This window comes from Eumetopias jubatus, unplaced genomic scaffold (genome assembly GCF_037043125.1).
Source record: "Eumetopias jubatus isolate StellerSeaLion01/CBP00866 unplaced genomic scaffold, mEumJub1_p1.0 scaffold_4, whole genome shotgun sequence".
NCBI classification, from domain to species: Eukaryota; Metazoa; Chordata; class Mammalia; order Carnivora; family Otariidae; genus Eumetopias; species Eumetopias jubatus.
Window position 1 is genome coordinate 115,478,338 of NW_028274810.1, and position 21,044 is coordinate 115,499,381.

Consider the following 21,044-nt stretch of genomic DNA (forward strand, 5'->3'; position numbering starts at 1 on the left):
AGAAACTACAAAGACTGACGACATCCAAGGCGGGTAAGAGTGTGGAGCACCTAGAGCACTCACAGGTGGAGGTTGGGGAGGGAGGCAGGATGGCGCAGCCGCTTTGGAAATCATTGGGAGGTTTCTTACAATGTCAAACACATACTTACCATCTAACTCAGCAGTCCCACTCCTACGTAATTACCCAAGGTAAATGAAACGTGTGTCCACGTGAAGACCTGTATGCATGTGTTCATAACAGCTCCATTTGTGGTAGCCCTAAATTGGAGTCACCCCAAATGCTCATCAACGGATGAATCGCTAAACATGTTGTGGTACAGCCACACAGTGGAATATGGCTCATCAATAAAATTGAATGAACTGCCAGTGAGGCAACAACATGGATTCTTCTGAGAAACATGTTAAGTGAGGGGCGCCTGGCTGGCTCAGTCCGTAGAGCGTGTGACTCTTGATCTTGGGCGTTGTAGGTTTGAGCCCCGCGCTGGGCATTGAGATTACCTAATAATAAAATCCTAAAACGCCAAAACCAAACCAAACCATGTTAAGTGAAAGAAGCCAGGCACAAAAGACTACCTACTGCGAACGTGTGGAGAAGTTAGAACCCTTGTGCGCTGTTGGCGGGAATCTAAGTGGCAGTCATTATGGAGACTGTATGGAGGTTCCTCAGAAAATGAAAACTAGAATTTTTATATGATCCAGCAGTTCTGGTTCTGTGTAACACCCAAAGTAATTGAACTCAAGGACTCAGAGGTATTCGTATGCCGTGTTCATACAGCATTATTTGCAGTAGCATAAAGATGTCCATTGACAGATGAATGGCTGAACAAAATGTGCCTTTGTACCACAGATGTTATTCCTTCTTAAAAAGTTCTGACGTGTTCTGGGACTTGGATGAACTTTGAGCACCTTGTGCTAAGTGAAATAAGGCAGGCACAGGAAGGTAGATACCGACAGTGTGATTGCACTTACGTGAGGGACGAAGGAGCAGCCAGTTCGGTGGAGACGCTGTAGAGGGTGTTTGCTGGGGGCTCGGAGGAGGTCGGACTGGGGAGTGATTCTTTCATGGGAATGGGGCTCAGTTGGGGAAGAGGAAAAGTTCTGGAGACGGATGGCAGGGGTGGCTGCACAGCAGTGAGAATGTGCTTAATGCCCCTGAACTGTACACTTAAAAATGGCTAAGTTGGTAAATTGTTTATTGTAATACAATTGAAAACAAAAGACTGATTCCAGTTTTCAGAACCTCTAGAAAAGGCAGACTGACAGGACCAGAAAACAGTCCTCAGTTCCAGGAGCCATCAGGGAGGGGCATGGACTGCAGGCTTGGGGGGGGGGAGTTCTGTTGTGTGTTGTCAGTTGTGGGGATGGTTCCACGACCACACGCTTGTGCATCGACTCACGGAGTTGTGCAGTGTGTGGGGGGCAGGCAGTGCTACAGATTGTACAGAGTAGAGTGAGGGGGACGGTGTCAAGGTTGCCGCCTGGGGTTGAGGGAGGGCCTCCTCAAAGCCTTAGGGTGACATCGGAGCCCTGACCAGGGTGGCGGGAGGGCAGAGAGCAGAGCAGGGGTAAAGGCAGGGAGGGAGGCACAAAGGAGCCCCGCAGGGTGAGCAGCCTCCGTGCGCCCAGAGTCCCTCACTGACCCTCCACAGCCTCCTGCCTTCTGTATCCAGGGCCGGGCCTGAGAGCTGAGCCGGGACAGCCTTCGCTGGCCCTGCCTGTCCGCTGACTGAATCTGGGGCCCCCGTCCCCCTGCCCAGCCCCTGGGGGTGCCCTGGAAATGTAGGCACTGGAGGATGGCACAGACTGTGGAGTCTCAGAGACCCAGCTTGGAATTTCGGCCCCACCATGTGACAGGGCTCCTTGGAGCCTGTTTCCATTTCTGTAACATGGGAGCTAAACGTCTGTGAGTTTATTTTCTAACAGGTGGACTCTGAAGCTGCTGCTCAAGTGGGTGCCTTCAGGGGGCCCCTGAGGGCTCACCGACCAAGAGCAGGCTGAGCTGAGTACAGGGTCCCCAGGTGGCTGGGGAGAGATTCCGAGTCGCTGCTGGAGACCCCCAGGCTGTGCTGCTGGCCCCCACCCGCCAGTGCCCGCCATCCCTGGGCCCTCTGCTTGCTGCCCGGCCGCTGCCTTGGCCCTGCAATGGCAGGACCTGAAAATCACCTTGGCCGAGAGCTCCCCCTCCTACAGTCCCACGCACCGTGAGAGGTACTGCACTGCCTCGCTCTCTTGGGGGGTGGAACCGCACCCTCCTACTCTGGATCTTCCTGCTTTTCTGGCAGAGTCTAGAAGCGTCCATAGTTGTGCTCTTAACCTGACGTGTTGCCTGCCAGAGATTGCTGTTGGCCCGGAGTGGGGTTGCCCTCCATCTTTCCCTCTTTCTCTGCTTTTTCTTGCACTGCTGCCATCAGTGGGGCAATTCCCTGCGGATGTTCCTGACCAGCCCTGGTGCCCGGTGCCTGCCTTATCTCTGTGGTTCCTAAACTGTGCCCGTGTGTGTGGTCTGAGCCGCTGAGAGGCAGGGTGTGACAATGAGGGTCCTGTGGGTCAAGACTGGTCATGTTCCGGGTCATTGGTGAGTTGCTGGACTGAGGACATCCCAGGACGTGTCCCCTGCCCTTCCCCTGCCCCCTCCCTTCTCTTCAAAGCCCTGGCAGCCGAGTTGCAGACATAATGCCCTTTGACTTGCTCCTAAATATTTCCAGTGTTTGTGTGCTCTAAACAAGGACATTCTCCCACATCATCACCTTACGAGGGTCAAAGTGAGACAGGAACGTCGATGTAGCGCTATTCAGATTTCACCAGCTGAAAGCCAGTTTCACCAGTTCCAACAATTTCATATAAAGCAGACGGAAATCATGGCTCAAGCACTGCGTTCGGTCATTGTGTCCCTTTACCCTTTGAACAGGGAGCGGTTCCTGTGTCTTTGTGTTCCACGACACTGAGTTTTGAAGAGTATGGACCCGTTATTTTGTAGAGCGTCCCTCCCTTGGGCCTTGCGCGGAGTTTCATCGTTGATCCCATTTGGATCCTGCAGTGTGGGTGCAAGCACCACAGACGTGGCGCCGACCCATGGCCCTGCACGTTGGAGGGGGTCAGCTTCTCTCGAGGGACAGTTACTGTTTTTCTCCTTGGAAATTGTCTCACAGTGAGATATTTTGGGACCGTGTCCCTGGCCCGCTCCTCTTCATTGCTCAGACTTTCTCCACCCCTCGTTTTAGCCTCCACTGATGACTCTTGCCAGACCCCGTTAGCACTGAGGGTTGCCAGATAATGTGTCTTGAATGCCATCATTTCTTCTGCATTTATTAGTTGTCTTTCTGTGTGAGTGAGAGTGTCCCGTTTTTTATAAAACTGGACTCATGAATTCTTTATTCATTGGTTTGGGATCCTTTATATTATTTAATTTGATATCCCAATTTCCCCACATTTGGCTAATCGAAGCCTCTTTGATGTGCCCCCTTGTTCTCTGACAACTTCCCTGGTCTCTGTACAACAAGGTATTCCCTCCCCAGCTCTGGAATCGGCTGTTTCTAGAGGAGAACGGGTTCAAGTGGAGCATGGTATTGAGAGATGGAGATGTGGGACTAGGTGAGCCATGATGGCTGGAGTGTCACTGTTTCTCCTTAAGCACAGCGGGGAAATGGGCGCGTGTGCGCATCTACCACGCAGACGCGTAGAAAGTTCAGATGTGGCCGACCCACGTCCATATCTGCAGATCTTTCCAATTCCAAAGGCACCGGCATCTACTCCACCCTTCCCTTTCCGTATCTGTAACTCCCTTCTCTGACCCAGAGAGACTGCCTCCCAGTACCCACAGCAAGTTACTTATTTGCTCAGTCCTAGGATCTACTAAAAATAGTTTCCAAATTGCTAACCTGTGTCTCTGGGAAAGAGACCCACTAACTCGAGTTCAGTATTTAATCAGATCTCTGTGTCTCTTTTAACGGGGGCCGAGGGGGGTGCAAACACCAGCTTCCAAAGTGACCTGGTTTACCCTCCCCTGCCCTTCCCTCCCATTTCAGTGCAGTTATGTTGCTCATTTTTCTTTTTTTATTTAAAGATTTTACTTATTTCATACAGAGAGAGAGAGAGAGAGAGAGAGAGCGCGCGCACAAGCGGGGGGGGGGGGCAGTAGGCAGAGGGAGAGTGAGAAGGAAAAGCAGACTCCCCGCGGAGCAGAGTCTGACCTGGGGCTCGATCCCAGGACCCTGAGATCATGACCTGAGCTGAAGGCAGACGTTTAACCGACTGAGCCACTCAGGCGCCCCTATGTTGCTCAGTTAAAGTCCAGTTCTGTTCATTTGTTTCTTTTTGTATTTCACTTTAGGGATTATCTCCATAAATGCTTATTTACTATTTTTCTACTTTAAGTGCTTGAATGTTTGGGTTGAGTGTATTTTTTGTATTTCAGTGAAAGGACTGACTTTTGCTTCTTTTTTTGTGGGGACGTGGACGCAGGGAGCGCAGAGTGTCACTGTTTGTGTACACAGGGTGTAAGTGTCCAGGAAGGAGCAGAACTCCCCTAGAAGCTGTGCGGTTGAAGTAGGACGTCCCCTTGCGGGGGGTGGGTGCCCTGCGCACATCTGGACCCTCTTCTCTCTCACGGAGCATCTCACTTTCAGGCCCTTTGTCTGGGTCTGCTTTCTCTTCAAAACCACTGTTCCGAATGCTGCGTTTAGTCCCATTTTGCAGAGTTGGAGAACCAGAGCAGTGAAGAGCTTTCTCCCTGCGGGGGACTGGCCGGTGGCCCGCACCCAGAGCTCCCAGAGCTCATCGGGTGTCTCCCCAGCAGGAGGTCTTGACTTGTTTTGCCAGGAAGTGAGAATGAGGAGTGACTTGGGTAACATCCTCAGGGCCTCAGAGTGAACACTCTGGAAATGCTCTCGTCCTCACAACAAAGGAATTCGGCAGCATTTCTCTGTTTATAGGTAAATGTCTTTATTAGCCTGCAGCATTGATCTTTTTAAGCTTTTAACTGTATCTTGAATGAAATGAAATTGATGTTTTTAGAGCATACAGTCTATTAGGGGAGACAGAGGTTAAACAAACACACCATTAAATACACGATTACACGTGGTGGTAATTACTGCTAAAGTGAATACAGGGAGGGCAAGACAGAGTAACCAAGACCTCAGTTATACTGAAGGGGGTTTAAGAAAGGGCTGTCTGAGAAAGTGAGGTTGGAGCTGAGACTTGAAGAAAGGTTCCCGATCTAAAACAAGTCTGCTAACCAGACTGCAGGCACCTGCCAGCCCTACCCACTTTGTAGAATTTCAAGCTTGTGGATCTGAACTAGCTCCTGGAGGCCGGAGTTCTCCTTTGCCCTTTATCGCCCCCTAGGGGACATGTGTGTATATAGACCTGCGGCAGGTGGTTTAGGAGATACGCGCCCTGCGCGCCAGGACTGGCCTGGCCGTAGCCAAGCTTGGGGACCCATTAGGTGTGGCTGAAGGACTGGGCTGCCGGGCTTGCAAGGGAGAAGACCCCTGGGACCCCTGGATGGCCTGTTCAGATAAGGCCGAGGGGCTGGCCTTGCCAGGGTCACCCTGAGGCTGCACTAGCTGAAGCCAGGGCAGGGAGAAAGGGCAGTTGCCTGACCTTCTAAAGTTCCCAGCTGGGTAGACATAAATGGTAGCTGTTCAGACACTGAAGGCAAGGGTCTGATAGGGCTGTCCGTCCCATCTGGACACTGGCCAGGAGGCCGGATTTAGGCACTTCTCTGTCCTTTCCAAGGCAAGAGTATGAAATTAGACCACAAATAAAACCACAGTCACTTTAAATTATTCTTATGAACAAAGTGGGAGGGTCTGTATCTTACTCATTTCTAAATGTGCCCAGCGTAATGTGTGACACATATTAGGCACTTACTAAATGTTGTATTATGAAGCTGATGAACATAGGTTAAAAATTACTTCTTTCCCTAATACCCCAGGCATTTGGAGAATATACCCAATACTTACTTCACATCTTAGTTACTAGGAAGAGTGGGCCAGATCATTCTGGTAGGCTGGGGTGCGTGGCCGGTGGGGTTTGGAGAATTCCTTTCCCCCTGGCTCTTCCTGCTTAATTTAAAGCTCTGTTCTGGAATTTGAAAAAAACTTCGACACATCTGGATATTACAGGGTAGTTCTTTCTCCTCGAATTAGTTTTCAAGTTCAGACTACTTTATCACTGAGACCTGTCTCAGACTTTCATAATAAGTAGAGCGGACATTTACAATTTGAAGTTGAATTTGCATGTTTCCCATATCTGCCTTCTGTTCCTGCCCAGGCTTTTATTTTATTTGGTCTCTTTTGATTATGACCTCAGGAGCCTGGAGCAGACAGGTGGCTTCTAAGCCCATGACAGTAATAAATTAAAACATTCCTTTGTCCTCTGCCTCTCTCATAACAGTGTGGACAGGGACTCGTCGACATGGTCTAAATTTCCTAATTCCTGTGTTGGTTTTCCTAACTTGGTGGGTCCCAAAGACGTTGGGGTGGTAGAGGCCCTCTCCGGTCCTGCTGGATGTGGGGGAGTGGGGTCCGCATGCCAACGTTTCTCTGATCTGCAGTGGAAAAGTTGCCTGGGGTTTTGGAAACAAAGTGAATACTGGATTTGTGTCTAGTGCAAACTTTGGTATGCTGTAAGTGGAAACCATACACCGGATTTTGAAGACTTGATACAAAAAGAAAAAAAAAAATGAAATTTCTCATCAATCTTTTACAAATGGATTATAAGTGAAATGGTAGTATTTTGGATAACCTGGATTACAGAAGACATGTTGTTAAAATTGATTTTACTTGTTTCTTTTTGTTTTAATGTGGCTGTTAGAGAATTTGAAATCATGCCAGTGCTCCTGTTTCTGTAGGACAGCAGATGCTTGGAGGGGGTCTCTTGAGTGCTGGTGGCTGAGTGGCAGTCCCTCCAGAGCTTCTCCTTGAGCAGGAACAGCCCCGGAAATGCTGCTCTGTGCTTTTCTCTCCTCCTGGCCCTCGCACCCCTGCTTTATCTGGGCAAGTATACGTCACGCGTGCATTGAATTGAAGCCTTGCCCAGGCAGGAGAAGGGGTGAGCCAGAGTCAGCCTTTCTAAGGGCTTTATTTTTGCCCTTTTGCCCAGGTTACCAGGGGTGGGGTCTGAGTAGGCTGCACATGAAATGGGGACCGGGCAGGTGGCATCTTCACTAACGGGTGTCAGGCAGTGCACTTCGGGCGATGCTAGAAGAAACAGTTCATCTTTAAAATAACCTGGGAAGTAGAGTGAGGAAACAAGGGCTGGACAGGTCTAATCAGAAAACAGTCCTGGTCATTAAACAATGGCTACAGGGACCCGGTGGCATCTCCCGATCCCTGGGGCTCTGGCTCTTCCTTCCCCTGTGGGCTTGGGGTGCAGCAGGGAAGACACTGTGGGTAGAATCTGAGCTCCTGCTGGAGAGGGAGGAGGCTGGGGGACCCCCCCCAAGTTGTCTCTCCACTGCTGGGTCTGCACTCCTCTTATGGGATCTGCATCCCCAGCTCCTGCTGCCCAGGCGCCCCCACCCCCCCGTCCCCCGCCAAGTGCCAGCCTGTCTCAGACTCCGGAAGTGTGAGTCCTGGCCTCTCTCCTTCCTTCCCTTGTTTGCCCACCTTCTTCCCCCCTTCCTTGTGGTGGCTTTCTCTTCTCAGAGCCTTGGGTTCTACTCGTCTTCATTCATGCTGGATGGTTTATGTCCATCCCTCAGAGAACTTCTGAGTCGCCTCCATCTTTTCTTTTCCTAAGGGAAGCATGTGTGTGTATAACACGTGTCTGTGCACACATGCATGCATAGCACGTGTGTGTCATGCATCTAACGTGTACCTGCATGTACGTGTTATGCACACAGGTGCATCTGTGTGTGTGCCTGCGTGTGTGTATGTATGTAGGCCCGTACTGGCTTCTTTAGCAGATAGGACCAGTGGTGGGAGGGAAGCAACCAGGCACATGGTCGGTAGCTTTAGCCAACCAGCCCAACTGCCCTGGATTTCAGAGAGTCAGTTCTATTCTGCATTTACGCCATGTTTAGCTGTCTGCAAAGTCCTTTTCCCACTGTTCACCCCATGATCACCTCCCCCCTCCCCATATTGTCAGCAGGCAGCTTCGATGGTCTCCTCTTCTCGCTGAGCACCTGCAGGTTTGGGAAAGAAAGGTTGCCCCAGTCACTCTGAAGCTGTGGTGTGGGCAGGGTTTGAACCCAGAGTTTGGGACCTGCAGCCCTTTCTTTCCCTTCAGAAGTGAGATAAAAGGCTTGTCAGACACACAAAGGAATCAAAATCAAGCAGCACAACAAAAAAAAACAAACACTGGGAAGTCAGAGGCCTGGTGCCGGCGGCCATGGCATTGCTGTCTCCCTTAAATGTCCTATAAAACGGTGCAAGATTTCGCTCACTTTGTGTTTAACGTGGAAATGATCCCAGAGACGCGGTCACCTTGGAGGCATTTTGTGGGAGTTTCGGAGCCACCTCGGTCCTTTGCACAGGAGGCTCCCCACATCCTCAGATCTTCGCACAGATCTGCTGGGGTGGAGAGCTAGAGAAGTGGGTGATGGGGCTGGTTCCTGTTCACATAATTTGTGGTGCTTTCCCAAGAAAGGGGCCCAGCTCTTCACTTAGGATTATGTTAAATGTGAGTATACTCTGTTTCCCGAGGCTCACACTCGGAGAGTGCTTAAAAATAGCTTAAAAAAATTATGCCAAGTTTCAACATGGAAGAAATGTGTACGCATAAAATTATAATGCAACTGTTGGCCCAGCGTTAATTATAGCTGATCCTGAGCATTTCTCATTTTATTTTGTTAATCCAGTTTCAGCAAAGGAACACCCATGGGATTTCTCCCTCCCATTTAATAAAAACGTTAACTTTGTGAGTTAAAGAAGCTGGTATGTTCATCAGCGTTTTATGAGATGCATAATACCACAAATTCAGGTGTGCACTTATTGGAGCTTCAGCCCACCGATCCTTGGAGCTGGGAGGGCACCTTGGAGATGGGAGGGGCAGGAGGGCAGGTGCATGTCGGGCCTCAGGCCATAGTGGAGGTGGGTGTTGGGTGGGGCTGTCTCCACCCCCTTACTTGGGCCCAGGAGGCTCTGTCTCTCTACACATTAACCTCTAGGTGAGGCTTGAAGACCAGGTTTCACATTGAACCATTTGAAGGCCACTTCTGTTTTGGACCGATAGAGATTCAGACACTTACACAGAATCTGCCATATTGGAGATGGGAGGCAGTTAGGGGTTGGTGTCCCCAGGCCCTGACTCCTGGCCCAGGTTGATGCCCTTCCCACCATTTGTTGGACTGTGGCTTTGAGGTGTTGGTCCCTGAGCTGGGCTTGTATAGCAGATGAGGAAACAAGCACATGAGACCAAGCACCCATAGGAGTCAGGGACACAGCTACTTGGGCAGAGGTGGGTTCACGTCTAGGTCTGGCCTTCATGGCTGCCCTCACTCTCACCTCATGTGTCATTAATCTACTTTTTTTCCTTACATTTTTTTCCTTTAAAATTTGCTGTTTCCATTTTTTAAATTGACGTATAGCATACATGTAGAAGAGCGTGTATAGAGAAACAGCTCCACGAACGTTCACAGACAGAATTCCTTGTGGATCCAAACAGAGCCACGCCATACCTGAGAAGCCCTCGAACCCAGCACCCTGCCCAAGGGTAGGTAGCCCTATCCTGGTAGACAGTACGAGAGGAATCATTTCGCTTTTGTACTTGGTGGAGCATCGGGCTCCCTGCTCAGCGGGGAGTCTGCTTCTCCCGCCCCCTGCTCTTGCGCTCCTGTGCTCTCTCTCCCTCTCAAATAAATAAAATATTAAAAAAAAATAAAGTGGGGATAGCAGTCCCTCCCCCACTGGATTAATGTGAAGGTTAAGTGGGTGACGGTCAAACTGTGGTGCCTGCCAGAATTAGGGATCAGTAAATGTTAGCCACATTTTCACTGTGGTCCGTTTCTTCCATGGGAACGGAGGCTGCAGTGCCCTGATCGACCACCAGAGGGTGCTGCCAGCACGTGTGTGGCGCCCGCTCATCTCCTGCCTGTTGGTAACAACCCATGTTTTTGTTTTCCTTTTTTTTGTTGTTGTTTTTGTTTTTTTGCTAAAAAAATCTCTTTGCCCTGTATGTGGTGGTTCTCTGTTCCCTCGTTCTAGACCTGTTGCCAGGCCGTGCAGTGGGCATCTTATTACGTGTGTGGTCCCAGGGAGGGGGTAGCACCCACGTCTGGCGCTCTCATTTCCCAGCTTATTGCTCCCTGGAATGAATTACAGTAGTAAATTATAACACACACACAGAGTGAAGTCCCCCTTTTGGTGTAGCTCCTCTTCTTAGTTGTAATTAATCGTTGGAAAGGTCTCTAACTGTGATGTGGGCTGTGAGCTGGGGACCCGGGCTTGTGTTCCTTGCAGTGACCTGATATCCTGTCACAGGAAGTAAACACGTCTGTCCCAGCACAGTGTTGGCCACCAGGCGGGTGGCCCATTGCAAGGTCTTGGTCAAGTTTTGACTTTGTGATTTATCTGGCTTGGCTCCTTGGCAACTGGCTAACTACTCTGAGCCCTAGCTTTCTCCTCCATAAACTGGGGATGACGATGGTGGTGGTGGTGGTGGTTGGGGTGGCACTTAGCTCCTTCTGTCAACGGGGAGGATCAAGTGCCATCACAGACATAAAGGTCTGTGTGAGCGAAGGAGGTGGTATCATACTGTTCTGCTGCTGGGGAGGGCAGGGGAGGTTGCGGCTGCCACTTCAGGCCATGAGGTCTTGATGCCTCCCCTTCCCGTGGCTGACACATGGGAATTTCCTAGAACATCCAGCTCTGGGAGCTCCGGTGCCCTTTCTTGTCTGGCCTCCCCTGATCCCGGGCCCTCTGTGCACCTGGCCCACCCATTTGTAGTTCTGGAATCTGGCACTTCAAGCCTCGGCTACCCCCACCCCCCAGGCGTTTCATTGTGCTGGACATAACTCTTGTGTCAGGAATGCCTTTTCTTTATCGATTCCCAGTCTAACTCTGTCTTGCTCTACTGGTTAAACCAATTCCCTCCCCCCCCCCCCCCCGTTCTTCTTTCTTTGGTCATCTGAATACTGTGTACTTTTTTTTTTTTTTAAGATTTTATTGATTTATTTATTTTAGAGAGTTTACACGGGAGCCCTGGGGAGGGTCAGAGGGAAAGAGAGACTCTCAAGCAGACTCAGCACTGAGCACAGACCCCAATGTGGGGCTGGATCCCACGGTGGTGAGATCAGGACCTGAGTTGGACACTTAACCAACTGAGCCACCCAGGCGCCCCTGAATACTATGCTCTTTTAGTTGTCAAGCTAACATTCCATTAGAGAATGGCAGAGAGGCGTAAGGCATAATGTCCCCAGCCACCCTTGTCCACCCTAGTCAAATGTCTAATCACCTCCGAGAGAAACACCAAAATACCATCAGACATGGGAAACGTTTTGTCCTGTGTCCAGAATTCGTGTCTCCGGCTTAATGTCGGCAGCTGTTGCCTCCCTTCTTCTTCCAGCCGGTGTTTGGCCCAGGCTGCCTGGGGTCAATGTCTTCCTTCCCCAAGGGGAGATCTTATTTTGTTACTTACTCTCCCTTTATTTCTAATACCAGTTTGGGGGGAGGGGTTAACATCTCCTTTCTTTCTTGGATTACACATGTAATCACGACTGTGGAAGATCTGAAGAACTCTGAGTCTGTGAAGTAAAAAGACCTGGCCTTCATAATCTGCCCGCCCAGAGCCAGTTCCTGTTGCTGGGTTGTTGCTGGGGCTGGATGGTGAGGAAAAGAGTCTGGAGCCTGCACTCCGTTTCCTCAGCCCTGGCTCCCTGGCTTTCCCCTGCAGGCCCACAGCAGGCCCCAGTAACCCAGATGGAAAACCTTTTCTCCAGAGGTCCAACTTGGAAGCCCTCAGGACCCATCGAAGCCGCAGACTTGATTTGTGTGGCAGCCTTCTGTGGTGGGTTTTCGGAGGACGAGGGGTGGCTGCCCACCTCCCGGAGGCATGCCAGTGTGCCCCCCTGCCTTGAATTTGTTCTTCCCCTCTTTACTCTCAAGGTATTTCAAGGGTTGGGTTCTGCCCCCCCTGGCTGGCCAACCTCTGCTCCTTTTTTGTGGAAGCTTCCTTTGGCCTCCAGCTGTCCCACCATCTCCTGGACCAGGTCCCCTTCCCTCTCCTGAGCAGTCTTCCCCAGTTGCCTCAGCCATGGGATTTCTGCGTTTTCCCTGTGCTCTCCTGTGGCATGTGGTAGGTACGTTCTTGTATACACACACAACCACACGCATGCATGTACACCCTGTGTTTCTTCCCAATTTGTGAGTGTCTTGTGCGCTGACCAGGTAGCTTTGGAACCACGTAGGCCCGAATTTGATCGTCTTGTACCAGTTATAGCATCCTCATCTGTAACATGGGATGATAATATTTTCGTGGCTGACTTACATAGCAGGGCCACTTTGTACAGCTGTGCAGGTTGCACACTGCACCAGGGCACCACATCTAAGGGGACTCATTCACTTCATAGATGTGACAGTTTTCTGCAAGTGGTAGTAAAGTATCTTATTCCAAGAAAATCAGGATATTGTGACCAGTTTCTGACAGGGGGAGCTAGTGTCTTGAGGAAGGGGTGCATTTCCCCGTTTCTCGAGGAGGTATCTTATACGTTAGCCACAGCCCTGCTTGTCAGGATTAAATGTGATGGAGCGTGACAAGTGCCTGGTCCTCAGGAAACGTCTGTCTGCTTTTTCTGGAAAGCAGGGTTTCAAGTGCTGTCATTGAAGTAAGCCTGAAAGTGGGGCCCCCAGCCGCAGTGTGTGTTGGGGGTGCCGGGAGGGGAAGTGGGCCTTCCGGGACAGAGCAGGCGTTGGGGGTCAGGCTTCCCCGGTTCACGCCCACCCTCCCCAGCCCTGGGACCCAGCTGTGCCCTCGTGGGAATCTGGAAGTGTTACCCAGCCTCGCCGATTCAGAGGCTCACGCTGTAGCGTCTCTGAAATCAGGAGGTATCCTACAATCTCTGTGATGAGAAACCAGTGTGTCTTAGTTTATTTGGCAGCATTTTTATCTTTTTGAATGGTATGTAAAATGTCAGTGCTTCTTAAAATAGATGTCTTAGATTTGAGGAAATACAGTAATAAAACCTGTTTCTTAGATTGCTGTGAAGATCCAGTGCGCCCAGCATGAGCCTGGCGTGGTGCCCGCTCATGGTGAGGGTGTAATTGTTTGGAGCTTCCTGCTCTTCTACTTCTTCGCCTTCGAATTCCCTGTGCTTTGGTTACAGCAAGTTCTCAGTAATTGTGGTGATGATGGTGATGATGTATATAGCATATCCACAGCTGGTTGAAGGCTCGGAACGATAAACTAAATGGAAAGTAATGTTTTGGCCTAACCCAAGCCTCTTTTCCTGAAGATGAAAGCAAAAGGTATTTTAAGTTGTACTGAGCTGCACAATGAGACTTTTTTCATTACATTGGCTATGACAACAGTCTGGCTTTATGTTGTTAAAATATTTCCACTCCCGTTGGGAAGCTGCCAGCTCTTATGAATTTAATAACTTAAGGGCAAGTGAAAAACAAGAAAACAAAAATATTTAACTCTGAAAGAATTTGCCACCCTAGTCTTTTCATAAGATAGATTAATTTAATGGGATCTGAGCTTTTGGCTGTTGGACTCTCTTTCTTTAACGTTAATCAATCCAAGTAAAAGATAGTTACAAAGCAGGGAGGGTGATTTATACTAATCAAGGAGAGGGAGGAGGAGAGTTTTTTAAACTCAAGCTTTTAAACAGAGTAATCCAATAGTGTAGTAATGTAGCATTTTGTCTTCTTGTGGGTATTGATAAATGTTTCAGCGTTTTTGTAATCACTCAATTCATCTAACATTTATTGAGTGCCTACTGTGTCCCCAGCAGCAGCATCACTTAGGGGAAGATGGATGGCGCTGGGCTGGGCGGGGCTCTGGCTGCAGGTGACTGAGTGCACGTGGTGTGGGAGGCACTTGACAGAGACTTGGGGTGCCAGCCCTTCAGAGCCCTCATCACCCCACCGCCCCCCGGTGGTGGTGGGCATGGGGACCAGGACCGACCCCTAGCTATCCCTGGAGCTGCCTCACTCCAGCCTTCTGAGCCCTCTGTTCCTCCATTCCTCGTAGGGTGTTTGGGATTGGATGGGGTCATGGATTCACCAAATAGGATACGTGCTGCTTCTCAAATTCAGTGTCCTTTCCAGAGGATCCACACTGGTAGCCATTGGTATGTTTTATTTGCCACAGATTTTTTTTTTTTTTAATTTTGTATTTGAATTAACTCACAGGAAGTACAGAGAGGTCTCATGTACCCTTTACCTGATTTACTCCAGTGGTTACATTTGTTTTTATTTGTTTGTTTTTTGTTTTTGTTTTTGTTTTTGTAAAACACACGTATCATGAAATTTACCATTTTGACCATTTTTTAGTGGCATTAAGCACATTTACTGTGTTGGGCAGCCATCAGCACCATGCATCTCCAGAACTTTTTCATCATCTCAACCCAGTGGTTACATCTCATGTAACTGTTGTGCAATATCCAAAGCAAGAGATCGATGTGGTACGTAGGACGTGCGTGCCTAGTTCTAGTCCATTTTTATCGTGTGTGTGGAGGCGTGTAGCCGCCCCCGTGGTCAAGATGCAGAACTGTTTGTGGACGTTTTGCCAGTTTGAGTGAGGAGTAGAAATGTTACCCTTTCCACCCTCTTTAGCCTCCATTCATGACACAATTGTTGTAAACATTTCTTCCGCAGACATTGAGAACCACATCAGACAGACTTACTCTTTTTGCTTCAACTGTCAAAAATAATTTAGAAAACTAAAAGGAAAGGGAAAATCTGATGTATTTACCCATAGTTTTACATTTTTCTTTGTACTTTTTCCCTTTTTGATGTCCGAGGACTCATTGTTTCATTTCCTTTCTATTTAGAGAACTTCCTTTAGCTGTTCTTTGAGGTTAAGTCTGCTGGGCAACAAGTTGTTTTTTAGTTTTCCTTGCTCTGGGAATGTCTAGGTCCCCCCTTTATTTCTGGAGGCTGTTTGTGCTGGATGTAGAGATCTAGGGGGGCAGTTGCTTCCTTACTGCCCTTGAACAACATGCCACTTCCTTGTGGCCCCCATCACATCTGATGGGAAATCCGATGGCACTCGAATGGCTTCTCACACAGCAGCTTGTGTCCCCGGCTTGCTTTTGGGTCTAGTTTTCAGACGTTTGATGATAACGGGCCTTGGCACAGTTCTCTTTGGGTTCGTCCTGTTGGGGGTTTGCTGACCTTCGAGAATTGTGTCTTTTGCCAGATTTGGGAAGTTTTCAGCCATTATTTCTTTGAATACTTTTCCAGCTCCGCTGTCTTTCTCCTGTCCTGGGACACTGACCACACACACGTTAGATCTTTTGTCATAGTCCCACATGTCCCTGAGACCCTGTTCATTTTTTTTTTCCAGTCTGTTTTCCCTGCTGTTCAGATTGTGTGCTTTTTCTTGTTCGTTCCATCCTCAAGGTCACCGATTCTTTCCTCTGTCTTTTCCATTCTGTTTTGAGCCCATCCGTTGAGTTTTTGTGATTGTATTTGTATTTCTGTTCTCAAATTTCCATTTGTTTTTTCCTTATATTTTTCCCTTACTTTGCTGAAGACATTCTGCTTTTGCATTTGTTACAAGCCTGTTCATACTTGCTCATTAAATTGTTTTTGTGATGGCTGCCTTAAGGTCTTTGTCAGATAATTCTGATATCTGTATCGTCTAGTGTGGGTGTCATGACTGTTTCTTTTCATTCAACTTGAGATTTTCCTGATTCTTGAAAAATTATGAGGAATGGTTTTTGATCGAATCCTGGGCCTCTTCGGTGTTAATGAGAGTCTGGATCTTACTTAAATCTTCTGTTTTAGCAGACTCCTCTGACACTGCCCTGGTGGAGAAGTGGGGAACGGCCTTGTCACCGCCAGGGAGGGTAGAAGTCCAGGCTCCCTTCTCGGCCTCTGCGGACGCCCGGCAGAAGGTGCACCCCAGTACTGCTGGGCAGGGTAGGGGTGCAGGCTCCCCACGGGACCCCTGTGATACCAGCCCTGACTGGGAAGGCGGGGCGCCTCCGTCCTGCTCCCTCGTAGCCTGCAGTGCACAGTGGTAAGGAGGTGCAGAAAGTCCTGACACCGGCCCAGGCGGAGTGGGAAGGGTGTTTCGTTAACCTCGGGGTCGGGTGGAAGTCCTGGCTTCCGGTTCCGCAAAGGACAGCAGGGTTGGGGGGTGGGCCGCAGTGTGGTCCATGGGCTTCGGCTCTTGTAGGGCAGCTCTTATGCTGAGCTCAGTGCTGGGAGCAGGATCCCAGGGGAGGTGGAGGCGGCGTGGAGGGGCCAGGGCACTAGGGCCCCTGAGGGGAGAGAAAGGCTGGGCACGCACGAGGTTTCTCTGTCTCCCTGTCTCCCTGGGATGCACGGCAAAAGGTCTGGAAGGATACACACCAAACTGCTCAGTGATGCCATTGTTCTAAAGGGGATGATAAGGGAGCTGTCTCTATTCTGTGGGGTTTTGTATTACTTAGGTGTTTTACAACGAGCACGTGTTCATACTGTAACTTCTGTCATGGATAATGACAATCATAAGAAGCTCTGCTATAGGACCAGGAGACCCGGAATGCCTGAATCCTATCTTGCTGTGGCCATCCGACCTTGGCCTCCCAGAGGAGGTGAACTTAGAACAGCAGAAAGGAAAGGCCGCCCTTCATTATATGCAGGGCCGGGCCGTCCTGTGAGCTGGCTGGAGTATGTGGCCTCCACTCAAGGCTGAGTTGACGCTCTTTGCCTCTTTACTCAAGGACCTGAAGATTTTGGGGGCGGTGTCCCTCAGGAGCAGGCCACCTTAAGCTGACACGTGTATTGCCTGTGGCCAGAGGAGGGGGTGGGATCTGTTCGCTCCCAGTGACCCTCCCCAGCGGCAAAGGGGCCTGACCAACCTCCCCAGACCTACGAGCCCCTTCATGACCTCCTTCAGGCAGTGGGGTCAGAGGCTCGCTCACCCCTGGGTCCCCAGGCAGGGCGGGGGTAAACAGGTACAAGTCAGAGGTCACGGACAGGATGTGGCTCTTCCTGGCCAGGACTGTCTGCAAGTCAGAGTTCAGAAATGAGGACTTGTTTGTGCAGTTATTTTAAGATTTCTTAATAGTACAGAGTAGCTGGTTGAAAACTGGCAAGTATTTCATCGAAATGGAACACTCAAACTCCAGACTTCTGTGATTTTCCTTGTATTGAACATGTGGTTTTCTCTTTGAATCCTTTTGTTGAGGATGAGTGCACAGTAATTGGACCTAAAAATGCATCCAAATTATAGCATCTTTATCAAAATTAGCTGACAACATAATTATGATTATATTTCAGGGTATAAGATACATTTTTCCATATTAGTCTCCTATAAAAATGAAAAGAGCTCCTTTGTTGTTATTTTGGTGGAATAACAATTCTTAATATTTTGGGGGATGCAGCCTGATTGGACACTTTCTTTGCATGTTTTGGCATTTTGCTGTTTATACCCTGCTTTATGAGCATCTCCAAAGAGTGCACGGTTTCCCTCCCGGTCGGAGGCTGAGGGGACAGTCACAGATTATGTTCCAGAGGGAACACTTTGTATTCTGTCTGGGCTTCCAGAACCAGCTGCTCTTAACCATAAAGCTTGCATCGGGGCGACTGGCTGGCTCAGTCGGTAGAGCGCTGTGACTCTTGGTCTCAGGGTTGTAAGTTCGAACCCCCCATTGGATGTAGAGATTACTTAAAAATAAAATCTGAAAAAAAAAAAAAAAGTAATACAAGACTGCATGGTTGGTGGCAAAACAGAGCCCAGCCACTGGTGCAGCTCAGGGGGCTAGTTGTGTGCTCCTGTTGGCGGTTGCGGGGCTGTGTTCCTGGGAAGGGCCATGTGGCACCGGGGCCTGGGTCCGGTGAAGCTGCGTTCCACCCTGACTCTGTGCTTCCCTGGCCGCATGGCCGAGGGGAGGCCAGCCTCTCAGCTGCCCGGGTCCCGCAGGCTCGTCTCTGCCCACACCCACAGTGACGTGGTGGTCCTCCTGGGTCACGCGTCCTTATCTCCCCGGCTGCCCCTGGAAGCTCTGGGTCTAGTCTCCACTTCTCTAACGGAGCAGACGCGCTGCAGGCCTTGGGAAGCACGTGGGCCAGGGCCAGGTGCCACCCCGGCTGTCCCATGGTGTGGAATAGTCAGGTAGCAGACTGACAGTAGGCTCCCACACTTTGTCCTGCGTAGATGCAGAAGTCGTTTTATTTATCTGGTCTCCATATGGGGCCTGGTGTGCCTGTCGACTCAGCCACTCACAATATACTCTGAGGCCCCCCAAAATTATGCTCTGCTAAATGTCATAGGATTCCCTTTCTTCTGAGAGCGTCACCAAAATCAGTACCATGTAGAGGTCTGTTGGGAAGTGGCTTCATAGAAACCATATGATGCAGTTGGTGTGTGCCATGTCTGTGTCACCCTCCGTGGCGGGCCGCGTGCTGGAACTGTCCCTGTGCCGCGGGGCCTCCGAGGGGCCCACCCATGGCCACTGCTCAGTACTCGGCTGGAATGAGCACGAAAGAAATTGATGGATGATGCTGGGATTATGCTCTCGGGGATGATTGTCATTTCAGACGCTGTTGGCCCACAGTGAATATTTTAGCCTAACTTGAAGGAACTCCCACTCAAGGTGTGTGGCCACACTCAGCTCATGTCAGAAGCAGGTGGCAAAGAGTCTGCTCTCTGTTTCCTGCCCACCATGACTCAGGCAAGCTGCTCTCCTCTCTCAGGCTCAGTGTCCTTGCCTGTAGAAGGGGCTTTGCAAACCCTTTTTTGCCTAAATCGTAGGATCGTGGTAGAGTCAGCAGGAAAGGAAGCACGTTGAAAACAACATGGCCTCGTATAAAGAAAAGAAGTGTTACTGTGGTCTCTTCCTGTTTGGGAAGGCTTTTGGGTTCCTTAGGAATAAAGCATTTCTTGGAAAAAAATAAAATATCGATTGACAGTATTCATGAGAGATTTTCATTGATGAAGCAATGTTCTGCTTCGTTAAATTTCTATTTCCTGTGTTGTTTGGTAGGGAAGAATTCTCTTAGGTCATTACTCCACCTGCTTGTTCATGGAGGAACCCTTCCTTTGGATCCAGAGGGAGATCTGTTCCTGCAGCCTCGGTGCCTTGCAGGGTTCTGTCCTCACTGTGGCAATGTCAGGTTGGCCCACTGCCTTTCTTTCTGGTCTCCTCTTCTGGTAGGGGAGTCTTGCTTCAAAGAGGAGGAGAAAAATGGGGTGGGGGAGAGCAGGGCAGTGGAGAGCAAGAAAGATTTTTGTCTTAAGCTGGGAAAAATAAGCATGTAGCGGTGGCAGAGAGGAAGAATTGGTGGTCTGGAGAAAGAAGCAGAAGTTTCTGGAACACTGTCACTGTGTGGGAGGGGTTGGGGTTCAGTGCCCACCGGCCACACGTATCCAGTGGCCTTCCAGGGCGGGTTGTGGGTGTGGTCCTACCAGGTGCAGGCACTAGGGGTGCGTTGTCTTCAGAGAATTTTAAAGCAGTAACAACATTTAAATGTTGGCCTGCTTTTTTGTTTTTTTCATCTCCCTGAGCCACCGGTACTAAATAATGTTGGTGATAAAAGTGTGGCCTGCAGTGGGGTGGCCAGCTCCCATAGATTCCCCCCCCCCAACACATGCACTTTCTGTGCCATTGCTGGTGTCAACCCTCATACCAACAGGGGCAAGGCTGGGTGGGTGGGGGAGGATGGAGGTGCGTGGGCAGGCGTGGTGGTGGAAGCTCATGGAAGTTGTCTTCTGGCGGCTTCATGTGGCATAGGTCAGCAGCCCAGTGTGAGGATGCGAGATGGGAGTGGAGCGGTACGAAACATTTGTTCATCGTCAACGGAGAGCAGATGGCCTAGAGATCATCTAGGATTGCCATATATCTGTCCAGCCTCCACAGAGAGCAGGTGGCCTGGAGACCTTGTATGACTGCCAGGCAGCGTCAGGAGTCCCCGTGAGGCTGATGAGGGTGAGGGGAAGCAGGCAGTGTGGGTGTAGATTTTTAGCTGTCCAGCGGCATAGGTGAGGTGGGTGAGGGCACATGGTAGGTGGAGAGCTGGACAGAGTCAGGGCTGTGGTTTACAGCGTTCCCACTGCTGAGTAGGCAGGTTCGCTGCCTCTCCTAGTGCATTCCAGCAACTGAGAGGTTATTACTACTTCTCGAAGATCACCCCACTTTACAGCATTTAGGGACGGGGTTGGGAATGTAATCTGGGTTCGTCTGGCTTTAAAGCCACTGTCTTTTCCATCATACCAGTTCTTCTTTGCACTGTTAAAAAAAGATCTAGCTTTTAATTAGTTTTTTGATCCTAAATTTAATATTCCTCTATGTACCTACAATTATCTTAGAAAGGAGCCTTTTCCCATTACATCTTCCTGCCTAGTATAATGGGATGAAAATAATGGACTATTAGTAAATACTTGTGAACGGTGGTAATGCTTTCAAATAGGAATTAAGTGGCTTAAAAAAAATCAACAGATTCCCATTCTTCTTGTTTTTAGTCCCTGTGCCAGCCAGCGAAAGGTGTCTTGGCTCTTGAGAAATGCTGTTTTGATCAATTTTCCCTTGTACCTAATTTGAGAGAGCCTAGCTAGAGCACTTAATTGCTGTCATTGAGGTTCGTGCATTTGAAGGTTGGATTTTGGTTTTGCAGTTTCCTACTTGTTTATTTTACCTTGCCATGTCAGTGCTGGAATCTGGGCTGTTGGGTAGATTTGGGTAACGGTTTGGGGCGGGGGTTTCCCAAAATAGACACTATCCGGAAGGACTGAGGTTTTGAAGTTCTGAAGAAAGAATTTTCTGGCAACTGGGGCCACCTGAAGTTAAAAGGGAGCTGCCTGGCCTGGAGGTGTCCACGAGAGGGACACAGTGTGTCGGAGACTGGCCATGGCTCAAAAGGGCAGCCTTCGGTATTTTTCTTTGGCAATTGGAAGCAATTGTTGTTTTCGTTAAGATGAAATAACATCGTTTGCTTTTTTTTTTCTTACAG

The 21,044-nt window shown here is 49.6% G+C and overlaps 1 protein-coding gene across 2 annotated transcripts in view; it reads left to right on the forward strand.

Annotated features, from left to right (window-relative positions):
• The window catches only part of ZFAT (zinc finger and AT-hook domain containing), a 192,673-nt gene that overhangs the window by 6,260 nt on the left and 165,369 nt on the right, over positions 1-21,044 (forward strand). The window lies entirely within an intron of this gene.